We start from the raw sequence: 13,339 nt of genomic DNA, 5'->3' as shown, positions 1-13,339 counted from the left end.
TAAGTGTGTGTCAGGTGCTGGAGTCTGTTACAGAAAAAACAGACTTTTTTTATTCTTCAGTCAAAAAAATGAAACTATAAATATATTTAAATAAACTATGTGTTTGGTATAAAAAACTGTATATATAAAAATGTACCACATACACAAATACTATTTATACAGACATGTATATAAATACACTTATATTTACTTATATGTAAATGTCCTTAAATATATTATTTAACATTTGCCTTGGAGGAGTTTTGCTAAAATGGCTTTGTCATCACATCTTTGACTCCTTCAGCACAATGCATGTCTGGCAGAGCTGGGATTTGACTCTAAATAAGAAGCTGACTTCCTTTCAGTTGGTAAGTAGATGAAGGAATAAATAATTCACATTGGTTTTCTTCATTCTTGTTGATAATCCTGTCATTAGAGCTCATAAGATACTTTGAAGATTTTTTTAAATATTAAACTTTAAACAAAGCTCCCACCTTTGTCTCTAATTGCCCAGTTGGAATGCAAGCCACTCTTTCAGGAGCTGATCATCACTGCCAGGCAATGTGGGAGGCACTGTGAGAGAGAAAATGGGACTGGGTGGGTGGGGAGGATAAAAACCTGGCTTGGGCAGCAAACACAGACAGGTGAGATCAGAACAAAGATATCTCAACAACAATCTGTGATCAGAACGCTCTGAAAAAGTCTTGCAGAACTGAAAATGAGTTAAGATCTGCTGAGAATTTTCTGTCAGCTTGTGTGTTAGCAGTCCACAAACGCTTTCTGCCTTAAACACTAACCCAGTAATTACTTCCAAAGCAAGATCACAAGGGAACCTGTCTCCAAGAATAAACAGTACTTACAGAGTAAGGAGGGCTGAAATCAATGCTGAGATTTACATTGCCATCTTGAACTTTTAACTCCTCACACATGTAGAACTTCAGGTTTAGCAAGCGTATCCAATAATAATTTCTGAATAAAATAAATAATTTCTTCCTGCAGGGAAAGGTGAAATAAATGGGTCTATGTCAAGCACACTCTCCACACACATATTTCTGATAGAGAAGGAACATTTGTTGTTGGACTTCAGGGTTAACTGGAAATGTTTTTAGCAATAGGATTGGTAAAAACGTCCTCAAAATTGGCAACAAATAAGAAAAATGAAACCAAAACCCATCCTAGACTAAGTTTCTTACCATTAGCCTGTGAGGAAAGAAAAAAAAAAGGGGGGAGTTGGTTGTTTTAGTACCTAACAAGTTGTGATTTATAACCAAGAGCATGGGAAACCCCTCTGAAAACAGCAGCCTTTCCCATTTCAAGGCACACGGAAGAAACAGTGGACAGAAAAGAATTATTTTCTAAAAAAATAGTTAATATAGGAAAAAACCCCAAACTTTTGAGTTGCCTATGTCTTTTTTTACCTGGGCTGATGTAAATTAGCAGCATTTCGTGGAGTTCCACTGGTGTAAGATGAGTGGTTAAAGTGAACTAGCACAAACAAAAACTGTACAAACATTTATATTTTTATCTTTACCAGGAAGAAAGGACAAAACTATTTAATATATTAAAAAAATGCAGGTCTAGGACTACTCATTTTACCAATTTAAGCTCATAAATAACATCAAGCAATAAATCCACATTGTGATTCAGGGAAGGAACAGAGGAATTGATTTGATTTTTGGAAAATTCTGTCGCTGTTGGCATATCTAAATCCATCTCTCTGCAAGTTCTGGCACTACAGACACAAAATGACCATTGTGAGTGATTTCCTGAATTCAACTCCATAGGATGCTGCAAGAACTGCTTTTGAACAGATTAAAAATAACACATCAGTTTTCACAACGAGGCAATCCAGGCACCATTCTGGGGCTCTTGGACCCACAGGCACGGCTCATCTCCATTTGGCAGAGTCGTTCTGTGCCAAAGCTGGGCAGTCCTGCCATGGATGTAGGAGGATGGTTCTGGCCTGGGTTAATCCCCAAATTGTTCAAGCGTGGTTGTGTGGCTGCCACTCAGGTCCTGATGAGTGGGAAAAGCTCATTTTCAAGCCAGCATTTAACAAGAGAACAGGAGGAACGGAGAGCTCACGGCTCCTGCGGGTGCAGGCCAGCAGAGGCACGATGATTTTAGGGATACCCAGATTTCTCTGCATATCCAGTATGGACCTCCACCTGTCAGAAGAGGGCTTTTAGATGTGAAGGTGAAACTTCAAATATCTGTTATCCAAGTTAGATAGGCCTAGAGGGAGAAAATAAACCCCATATCCTGCTGCAGTGAGCACAGGCCTTGCTAATTATTATGACTGACACATCATAATTCAATAACTTCCTTTCTACACAAAACCAGCCCTTCACTGTACAAAAAAAATCAGTGGGTTTTACAAATGATTCCAAACTGTAAAAAAGCTTCATTGCTGATCTAATTATGCTCTGCTTCTCACAGAACAATCCGAGCACAGCAGGCACCAGCCATGGATCCCCTTCCTCAGCAGAGCCCTGCACCCTGGAGCAGCACTGCAGCAACAGCTCTGCCTTCCTGATGCCTTAAGTTTTAAGTTTTTTTTCTCTTCTGCTTGGGTGTGTAGCTTTTAGTTTTATATTAAGGGTTCCTAGGATCTTTTCACAGGGTGGTGAAGACAGAACAGTCCCATTCCAGCTGGGGATTTGAGGACAATTTCTTCAAACTTCAGACCCTAAGCATAAACAATGTGAAAAGAAGAGGGTGGGCAAGCAAGCAAGGAGGATGAAACTTCCTGATTTGAGGCTATTAATTGGACAGTTGACTCCTGCTTGCAAATGGACTAAAACCTATAAAAATGTGAGATCTTGTGACCAAGCTCTCTTTTGTTTCCATCCTGGAGCCATCCAGGCAGGGCCATGATTGTGGCACTGGCACTGCCAGGGTGTGGCCTTTGAAGGTCTCTCAATAAATATCCATTTTATTCCTCTTAACTCTGTCTAGCCTCTGTTCCAGCTAGGCATCATTCTCTGAAAGAAAATCTGCTTTTAGGCCTTTCTGTCTGCTTTAGGCTTGACTAGCACAACCCAGAGCAGCTGTAGTGCAGCCTAGCGAGGTGGTGGAAGGGTCCAGAAGAGCAGAAACTGCCATTGATGTAACAGGGATGGGGAAGGTGGAGGGTGGGATGTGTCACCTGTGTGCCCTGGAGGGACATCCCTGTCCTGGGGGACATCAGGAACGGCAGCACAGGATGGTCAAGGGAGTGGATTGTCCTGAACTGGGGAGGCCAGTTAAAAAAATAAAGATATAAAACTGTTAGAGAGCATCCAAAGGAGGCAACAAGGATGGTGAGGAGCAGCTGAGGGTGCTGGGCTTGTTCAGCTGGAGAACAGGAGATTGAGAGAAAACTCATCACAATGACAACTGCCCCATGATGGGGAGAGGAGGGGCACACACCAACCTCTGCTCTCTGGGACCCGGGGGAACAGCCTGAACCGTGCCAGGGGAGGTTTAGGTTGGATATTAGAAGGTTCTCCCCCCAGGAGGTGGTGGGGCACTGAGCAGGCTCCCCAGGGAATGGTCACAGCACCAAACCTGCCAGAGCTCCAACACTCTCCCATGATGGGATTCCTGGAGTGTGCTGTGCCAGGAGCTGGACTCGATGGTCCTGATGGGTCCCTTCCAGCACAGGATATTCTGTGATTCCACAGGATATTCTGTGATTCTATGAACACCACAAGACAGAGCTGGAGGTCTCAGCTGTGCACTGTGGAGGAGGGAAAAGAATTAAATCAGTACAAGGGCATAAAGAGAAAGACCAGAGGCAGAACGTGGAGCAAGGGGGTCACTGAGACAGAGCTCACATGACAAAGAAATTGGAAGAATTATACCCAGAAGGAAGGGCAGACAAATCACAAGGAGTGAAATGAGAGAATGGAGGAAAATCTCTCCGAGGTAAAGCAAAGGAGACCTACACAGTGAAGAGACAATGAAGAAAAGAAAAATAAATGGGCAAAAATGAATGAGTGGAACAGATGTTATGCTTTTGCAAAAGAAAGGCCAGAAAAAAAGAAGGGGAGAAAAAGCAGAGCAATTAATAAAAGGAATGAGACAGTAGGGATGAAGGGAGGGACATGATAGTGACATAAACCAGCACAAGGCACACACATTGGAAGAAACAAGCACTCTCTTATTTATTCACACCTCTGTATTTTATGCTATCTTCCTAGCAAGCATCCCAGAGCTCTGTAGATAACTTATTTGGGGGGTGGAGGGGTGTAAAGCAGGGAATGGGCTGGCAAGGAGTGCTGGTGGTGGATTTACTTCAGCCCTTCTTTCTTCTTGAATTGCTGGACATATATTTATTGAAATTACTCAAGGTAGTGGCTGGCACTTTTTCAGAAATATCAATACCTTATGTGGAATGGAGAAGAATATTTATTGAAAACCCCCAACAAAACCAAAACCAAACAAACCTGAGAAATTTCAAAGAGATGTGAGGAAAGGATTGGTGTAATTTGTCAGCCCTTACCAGCAGACTGCAAATATTCAGCTCCTGTAGATCACCAAACACTTTTTGCTATTTGAATGACATGTGAAACAGAACAGGAGTGTGATTTCTCTTTCCTGAATATTGCATTCACACCTGATTAACACTGCCTGATAAAATAAATATAGAGGGAAATGAAAAAAGGCATCCATTTAAAAATAATCTAAACTAATTCTCATATTGTTCAGATATTTTCTTGGATTTTTTAAGGCTCTGAAGAAACATCTAACATTTTTAGTTCTCCCTTTTACCCCTTATCCTTTTACCACTTTCTTTCTATCAGAATGATTTGTCAGAAAAAGAGAAAATTCTGTGAAAGCAAGGGCAGTACATCAGAAGGTTTTATATCTCTCTGTTAATCACTCTGACAGATGGACTTATAAACCCAGGGACCAGTTTGATGAAAACCAGAGCTGAAAAAATGTTATTAGCTTGGCCAGCAATAATTGCCTACTAGCATCCACTGATATTAATTTTGGATTCATATTTATGAATATTTCTACCTGTCCATTTCCAGGGCAGTTTTAGAGTGCCCAGAGCATGGCTGCCAGGTTGTTGTGTCACCCAGTATCACATCCTGGGCTTTTATTGGATTCATTTTTCCTTCAGCAAGTATTTGCTCCTGATGCTCAATCCAGAAGCTTCTTAATTCTGTGCTGAGAATAAAAATACAGAATTGGTTCTCCAATTAGCAAGCATTTTCAGCTGCAAAACTATCAAATCAATACCATATCCTCAGCAATCATTTAACTTACAAAAGCATGATTTTTTTATTTTTTTCAAGAGCTCTCAATGCCCATTTCTTGGCTAATTAGCTGCCCCTCTGCCTTATCCAAGTGGCAGAGTTTAATTCCAAAATTAAAGACTGGAAAAACCCATGAAAAAGACCTCCAAAAGCAAATGACTTGCATTCAAACAAGAATTAAAAAAAAAAATCAGTGCAGCCCTTTCTCCTATGAAAGATTTCTTGTGCAAATCAAAATTCAATAATTAAGAAAATTTTGGAATACATTGCTCTGGTGATGTTCTGCTCTTTCATACTGTTTATCTTCACATTTCCTCCCCTGAAGCACCTTGAATGAAGGCAATGAATAGCAGCAATTATATTAATGTATAAGTATTGTGCTTGTTTATAGCTAGGAAAAAAGGCTGCTCAGCCACAGCTGCCTCAGCAAACGTTCTCAGAAATTTTGACTGAGCTTTTATTCACTCCTTCAGTTGGAAAGGAGCTTGTTTTACTTGAAAGAGGAGGTTCTTTCCTTTTGTTCTTCAGCAGTCCTGATGCAGTGGCCAGTTGTTATTTTTATTCTGCAAGGAGCACTAACATAGCAAGAGCAGTAGTTCAGTCTTCTGCTGATGGTTAAATTAATTGCTCCTAATGTCACATTTTGCAGTTTCCAGCTCAGTCTGATTGAATGAAGGGTTCTAACCCCACATTTTCACCCTGCCTGTGCACTGGTTGAGGATGGATTGCATGAATTCATGTCAGGGAAATCCATTAAGGATTCCTAAATGCATGGATATGCACAGAAATACAACCCAGGGAGCAGCAGCAGTCTGGGAGAGTAATAGAGGGAATGGCCACAGCGAGATTGCTCTGTGTCTGCTGATAGCATATCAAAGGGCTGCCTGAACAGATTGTGCTGTCTGGCCAAGAAGTTCCTGAGGCTTTTTAGATAACTTAGTGCACTACTCCGTGTTTTTGGCAGAATGATCTCTTCTACAGTAATGAACTGTGTTTAGAAAGCAGACTCTGTTTTGTTCAAGGATAAAATAAAGCAGTAGCTCTATTTGTATCATTGTATTTTTTCAGTTTTGCAGTTTTGTTTTTTTTTTTTCCCCAGTCTTGGTTACCAATAAGAATAACTTGGTCCAGATTTACAGTGGCATTTAAACATCCAGCTTGGTGATGGATGATATTTTCAAAAGTGAATTACATGGAAAATGCACTTAATTCTGAATAAACTCACTGGCCTAAACATGGGATTTCTGATGATCCTGTCAGCATTTATCTGTATCTTTGCATGCCTAAACATCTCTGTTGATCTAATCTTTCATTTAGGCTTTACTAGAAGCAGAAAATTCATTCCTCTGCAACTCTTCTATGTTATCTCAAGGATGCAGTGAAATGTCCAACACAATCTGAGAAATACCCATAGCAAGCAGCAGAGAATTCAACAGACCTTACTCTGGAGGTTTTACTGCCTCATTTAGGCACATTACTGTCACTGGGCTACAACATTTTTTTTTAACTCAGACATCTTGGGCTTCTGGTTCCTTTTCTTGCTCAGGAAGAAAACAAGCAGGAAAACGTGCAGTGAAAAATGGGAATGGGGTTGGAAATGAATGATCTGATCTTTAAGGTGCCTCCAAACCCAAATCTCTGATTCTGTGATTTCCTCTCTTTTGGTTATAAAAATTTACTCTTTTACCTCACTGGAAAATGACCATCTATCACCATATATATATATTGTGATTCCATCACAGGGTAAGTAATTTTCCCTGCCTTCACTCCAAAGGCACATAAATGGACACCTAGAAGTTCTGTACGTTCATTTTACTGAAACAACAGCATTTTGTAAAACATGGCTCAAAATCCCAGAGCTAAAATCTGCACTTTCTTAGATGTCTGAACCAGCAGGAAAGGTGAGTTGCTTTCTTTGCTGGAAGATGATTAATGAATTGTTGACAGTAATAAAGAAGCAGACATCTTGGAAATATTGTTATGGATCACATATCATTTCAAACAGCAAGTCTGCCTCCCTAAAACATTTTATTTGTTATATTGTGCAAATCGATTGTAATTTGCTACTGGCTTCTTTTCAAATACATTTCTTCATTGCTGCCTTGGTAAATAATAAATCACACTAACTATTACTTCAAAATTGAGTGTTCCAATTTAGTTATGAATGGGGAAAGTAGAGGTACTTCAGGGTATAAAATCTTTTAGCAGTTCATAGAAAAATAGCTTCTTAAAGATAACCACATCCAAAATCATTGGAGACAGACTAAACCACACTGGTGCACGTGCCTCTGTGAATGAAGGCAGCCTGGAAAACACTGACAAGGTTATGCTAAATGAAATATTTTCTTCATATTTGTCTTCAGTCATAAATCAGAAATGTATATAGATATTTGTTTCTTCCAGATTACCAATTTGTGCTTTGTATAACCAAAAAGATTTCTTTCTCATGCTCAGTATGGACAAGTCATGCTTCTCATATATGAAATAAACTTGAAGGAACAAAAATGAGTCTACGTTAGTAGACCTTGATGGGTCAAGAACATCTCTGAAATTTAATGGATAATTTGTATTAAGATGCACTATTGATTTTTGTTTTCTTGCCTGGTTTTACCTGATGTTAGCTTCAAGACTCAACAAACAGCTATGCATCCAAACTTCACAGTCATCGAGAATTTTTATATGATTTTCAGAGAAAATATGTAGTATTTCTTAAGTCTTAGATTTCTCTTTTAAGCTACTTATCCTTTTCTTTGGTTAACTGGTTTCTTTTTTCCCCCCTTTTTTCCATTTTCTTAACTGAAATATTTTTGGCAAATACCCCCCTAACCCAAAAGCAAAACTCTTGTAATTATTGGGATGGACTATCTAATGGCTGGCACCAGGTGTAGTATTTATTTATAAATTATACAAGTCTACTTTAGGTTTTTCTGTTATTTGCCAAAAACAATCAATTATTTTATTCAAAGTAAGTCCTGCCTATTCTTTGGGTTTCCTGAAGGAGTTCATCATCTCTCTGCTTATGCATCTCAGATGATTTGGATGTGTTATCTCACTCCACACTGAGACACAGACATTACTGGAGATAAATAAATATAAAATATAGATTAGGATGAGTCAGCAATTCAGCTCTACTGCCTGTGAAGAGTTCACTGGACTCTTCCTTTTGCATGTTCAGACAGCTCACATGAAGGAATTCTGCAACTAAAGATATTAATGAAAGCATAACTCCATAAAATAAAGAACAATCCAAGCCATATTAGATGGCTGCTCATCAACTTCAACTTTTAACCAAATAAGAACATTTCTGATATTCCTGATTTTTTTTCCCACATGTCCACTTTTATCTTTTTCCCATGAAGAGGCAGTCTGATAACGAGAATTTCCTGTTAAACCCTCGTCTTCAGTTTAGAAATGTTCAACAAGAAAATGTGGAAACAGCAGTTGGGGTTAAAAAATAAAAAAAGCAGACCTAGAGATACATAATCACTATTCTGTGATCTGTTGTGCTCCTGACATACATTAAAAAGATCCCTTGGAGAATTCTGTCTCCATTCATTATATCCCAAAAGAGTCTGGTTTCCTTGACCTTGCTCTCAGTACAGTGCCTCGTGTCCTACTGATTTAAGGAGTTTTATACAATGAGCAGCTCAAAAGGGGTGAAATTAGCCCAGAGAGCCATAATATAGAAAATGTTCTTTGCTCAGCACTAATTAGTTTACCTGACTTTCGTCTGGTAGGTCTGGTCTCCGAGGTACAGAGAATATTTTGATTTCACGTGCCATAACATCAGATACTTAAGTTCTTTAGTTTCATATCCTGTTCTTGGGGTGGTAATTTTGTTTAAATAAAATCTTATTTCAGCAAATAAAATGAATTTTTGTCAGACTTACAAAAAAAAAAAAAAAGGCAAAAAAAAAAGCAACTCTTTTTACTGGGGACATGGGGAAATAGATGATGAACTAGACTTTTTGATAACTGAAGATTAATATTAGTCTGCTTCCAATCAAAAACTTCAGCACTTGAATTCTGAGCTTTTGAATAGGGATGCTCGTTGACACAGCCTCCAAGACAATACACCAAAATAGATACAGCTGCTGAAGTGGAAGTTGCTTTCAGCCAATGAATTTCCTGCTTGTCAGATTTGTATGCGTGTTTGAATGTGAGGGTAATGAAATAACATTATAGATTTCAGAACCAGGGCAGCCTTTATTCAGATAAGGTTATAAGCAAATATGGTTTAGAATGAGTGTCTGCTGAAGAAATAGAATCTGTTCCTCACTTCTTCTCAGGAGTTTAACTGTTTGCTGCAACATCTAAATATGCACAGAAATGCAGAAATGCACTTTGGGGTGACATACCAAGAGTTTTTCACCTTGGGCAAATTAAACCCTGCTGAGGTCACAGGGGCCATCTTCAGACAGTTTACTGTGAGTCTGTGCAGACTTAACTCTTAATTCCCAGTGTTTCCTTTCATATGGGTATTTTTCACATCTTAAAGCCAGACAATAGCAAACAAAATTAAGTGAAAATTAATTGTCAAATCATTGTGAGACGCAAAGGTTATTTCTCAAGCATACAACACGGAGGCCAGACTGTCAGACACAAACTGATAGATCAACACTATACATTTATAACTCTAAACCGATGTAAAGTAGGCAAAATTTTCAAAATCACTTCACTGCTATGCAGATTTTAAATAGTTAAAATTATACTAAATAATAGCTTAGAGTTTTGAAGCATTTTCAGTTGCTAAACCCTTCAGAGGGTTAATGCTAATGCCACTGTAAAGCTAACACCTCTCATCTGGAGAAAATTCTCCTGTCAGAGAAGCATTTGCAGGATAAACTTTTTGAAAAGCCTTTGACAGATCAATGAAAAGTCTCGTAGCACCAGTATCACCACACTATTCAACAAAAATGTCACAAAAGCAGTTAAATGGAGAGAGAGGGATAACAGCAATGAGCTGCTCCCACTCACAGCAGCACGAGCCAGCAAAGGACCTTGTGCCTGGAAGAAATGGAGCACTATCTTGCACTGGATCTGATGGAAATCCTCCAGTTGCAAATGCAAACTATAATAGGTTATTAAAATATTAAAGATAAAAGTGACCTTCGGTTATTGGGGTTTGTAAGTTTAGCTTTCTTTTTTTTTTTTTTCCTCCTCAAATCAGGAAAAAAAGAATTTTGAGCAATTCAAAAGAAATGGGTTGGCAGTAGAGATTAAATTAAAATGAATAGCATGACCATGACAGAATTAAAACTATGTTCTATAGAGCTACTGAAGATATTTATTCCATTACCATTTCAGTCATCTAAGGAAGTCTTTTAGCTTACTCTCAAAGGGCTGAGCTTGTGACCAAAATATTCAAATAAAGGACCAGAAGTGCCCTGAAGAGTACTGAAGTCAGGGGATAATTTTTCTGAAGAACTCGAGTAAACAGGCAAAGTGGAACAGCCGCATTCTGGGAATAATTGTTGCCTCTGGTATATTAAGTTATTCAGCACCAGGCTATTCAGCAGTAATTATACCACCCCTGGGCAAGGATGATTTAGTGCAGCACACTGGTGAAAGCTGCATAATTAAGAGAATGGGATCTGGCTAGCACTGAACACACCTTTCCAAATGTTCATTTGGTTCCGTTGGCAAGAGCCAGGCTGGGCTGGGCTGGATGGGAAGGTGAGCAGGGTGGTTTGTGTTACAATGGCTCGAGTGCCACAGCATTTAGCACTCTGCTGCCAGAAGGTCAAACTGCTCTCATTTAACTCTGTGCAAGCCAGCCAGCTCACACACAATTGCGTGTGTCTAATTAAAAGCTGCATGTGGTCTGCTGGGCCACCCTCTGATGTTAATGCTTGATGCAGTTTAGCACATTTTGTTCTGGCTATGTTGAAATCAGGCAGAACAAAGCTATACATAGGCTCTAAAATCAGCTATAATGCCCCATATGCTTGAATAGGAAAAAAAAATAATTGTTTAACAGAAAGAAAATAAAATCAAAAGAAAGAAGAAATATTTTGGTGTTATAGATTAATTCCTTCCTTTGCAATGTGAAATGTTTATTGACTAATATTCCCTTTTCTCTGTTGCTCGCATTGTGTGATTTGTAAAAATGGGGAAAAGGAACCTCTGGAATGGTTTGACACCAAACCACTCAGATTCCCTTTCTATCCCCATTTCTTGCAGAATAGAAAATGAGGATATAAAGAGATATGAATCTGTTCCTCGAGAATTAGAAAGTACCAAAATATTGATGCCTTAAGTTTTAGCTTTCATATTTTCCAGATTCTGCACTGCATTAGTGGATAACTCTGACCTCCACACAAAGTGTTCCCAGCTCTCCTCCCAGCTCAGGCACACAGAACAATCCTTTTCCAGCCCCACAACCAAGGACAGCTGCAGCTCCAGCCCCAAAAAGTGCAAACAGCAGAGAATGGAGGAGAGAATCTGGGAGGATGGGACTGCAGAACCTGGAGCTGGGATTGGACAATGAACCCCAATGTGGAAATGGACCCAAACTGATAAAAGTGTGAGAACTCCTGACTCTGGGTCCATCTTGGGTGTAGCCACTGCCCAAGGTGAATCCTTGGAAGGATTTTAATAAATCCCTGCTTTATTCCTTTAACTCTGCCCAGCCTCTATTCTAGGTCGCCTCTTTAGGCATCAATATCAAGAACCAACGCAGCCATATCTGAGATTACACCTCCCATAGAGCCCACCCATGGAAATTGTCACCATGGGGCTCCTCCATTGTCCCCTTGCCTCAGCCACCTCTGGGAGCACTTCCCACCACCCAGGTGTGATAACTGATAAAAGATTCGTGTTAATCACAAAAGCATTGGGGTTTGTATAAACCAGAATACTAAGCTCTGAAGTGAAGCATGGACACTAGATAACGGAAATTATATGATAAAATAATTCTGTTTAAAATCACCTTGTTATGCTATATTGTGTTGTATTATGTTACATTATAATATGTTATGTTATGTTTTCCAAATAAGTTGTATCAGCTACCACCTTGCAAAATCAGACTTCCCAAAAAGCCCTTCCTGCCTTTGTCTGATCAATGCTGCCTATCCCAAAAACCAGACTCCCAGAACTTCCCTGGTGGTTATCTACAAGGCCCAGATGGCAATCTGTGACTGATTATCACCCAAAGGCTTTGTGTAAGGATGTTTATTCAACCACCACTGCTTATGACAACAAAAATCCAAAAAATTGTTGACTACAATGAGAACCCACAGTATGAGAAGAGGCTGCAAACCAAGGTTGGGTGGAGTGGGCAGTGACCCCTCACGTTCCCCAGCCCTGCTTTGCTCTTTCTGTATCAAATAAAACAATTTAAATTTTGCTGAATATAGAGACTTTTGTCTCTCATTTATAACACAGGGATTTGAAAGGCACCCGATGCAAGCCCACATTCCAAACCATCACAACTTGGGGCCCTTTGCTGTGGCAGGAATTCTCTCCCCAAGGCTCGTGTGGCACATGGGAGATGCTCAGCAAACATTGCCGGAGCAGCGGAATCTGGAGCTCCTCCAGCCCCGGGACCTGCCCCGGCTGCCTGGCTCTGTCCCCACAGCTCCCAGCACTGGCATCACAAGCAGGAGCAGTGGCAGTTTGCAAAAACCCTCCAGGGGAGGTCATGGGGGGGATTGGCTCGGCTCCTCCACGTCGTTTGTCTTGTCCAAAATTAATTTTGAGGGAGCTGTTCAGCATTGCTCGAGAATCAGATTCTGTATTGGCGGGGCCATTCGTTTTCCTGCTCAGGGTAAGGCAAGGGAATGCAACATTCAAATGCCAGGATTTATGTCACTCTGGGGAAACATGTTCTGAGCAATTTGATTTTTTTTTTTTTTTTTCACACTTCTCAGTTATCCTGTTTGATACAGGCATCACAAAGAATGAAAGCCTACAGCTCAGCAGAGTAAAAATAAATAAATCTAAGTTTTAGTGGGTTAGAATAAATGTGGGGAAACTTAACATTTCTTTTTCTTTTGTCTTAAAAGTAAAAATCAATAAAATGTTAAATTTTAGCTTTTTTACATTCTTTCACTACTTACTTCTCAGAACTTGCACATCTTTCAGTAAGGAGAGTAGCCATTACTACTGTT

At 39.7% G+C, this 13,339-nt stretch overlaps 1 long non-coding RNA gene across 2 annotated transcripts in view; it reads right to left on the bottom strand.

The window, feature by feature from the left end:
• Positions 1 to 13,339, bottom strand: part of LOC148222139 (uncharacterized) — a 36,847-nt gene that overhangs the window by 16,816 nt on the left and 6,692 nt on the right. For both annotated transcript variants that reach the window (XR_015806922.1, XR_015806923.1), the window contains exons 2-3: positions 840 to 972; positions 474 to 552 (exon numbers count right to left, since the gene is read on the bottom strand). This is a non-coding gene — a long non-coding RNA (uncharacterized LOC148222139). The remainder of the gene's footprint in view (positions 1 to 473; positions 553 to 839; positions 973 to 13,339) is intronic.

The sequence above is a fragment of the Sturnus vulgaris genome, chromosome 14 (genome assembly GCF_052056855.1).
Source record: "Sturnus vulgaris isolate bStuVul1 chromosome 14, bStuVul1.hap1, whole genome shotgun sequence".
Classification (NCBI taxonomy): Eukaryota; Metazoa; Chordata; class Aves; order Passeriformes; family Sturnidae; genus Sturnus; species Sturnus vulgaris.
This window is presented reverse-complemented; position numbering and strand designations above follow the sequence as displayed.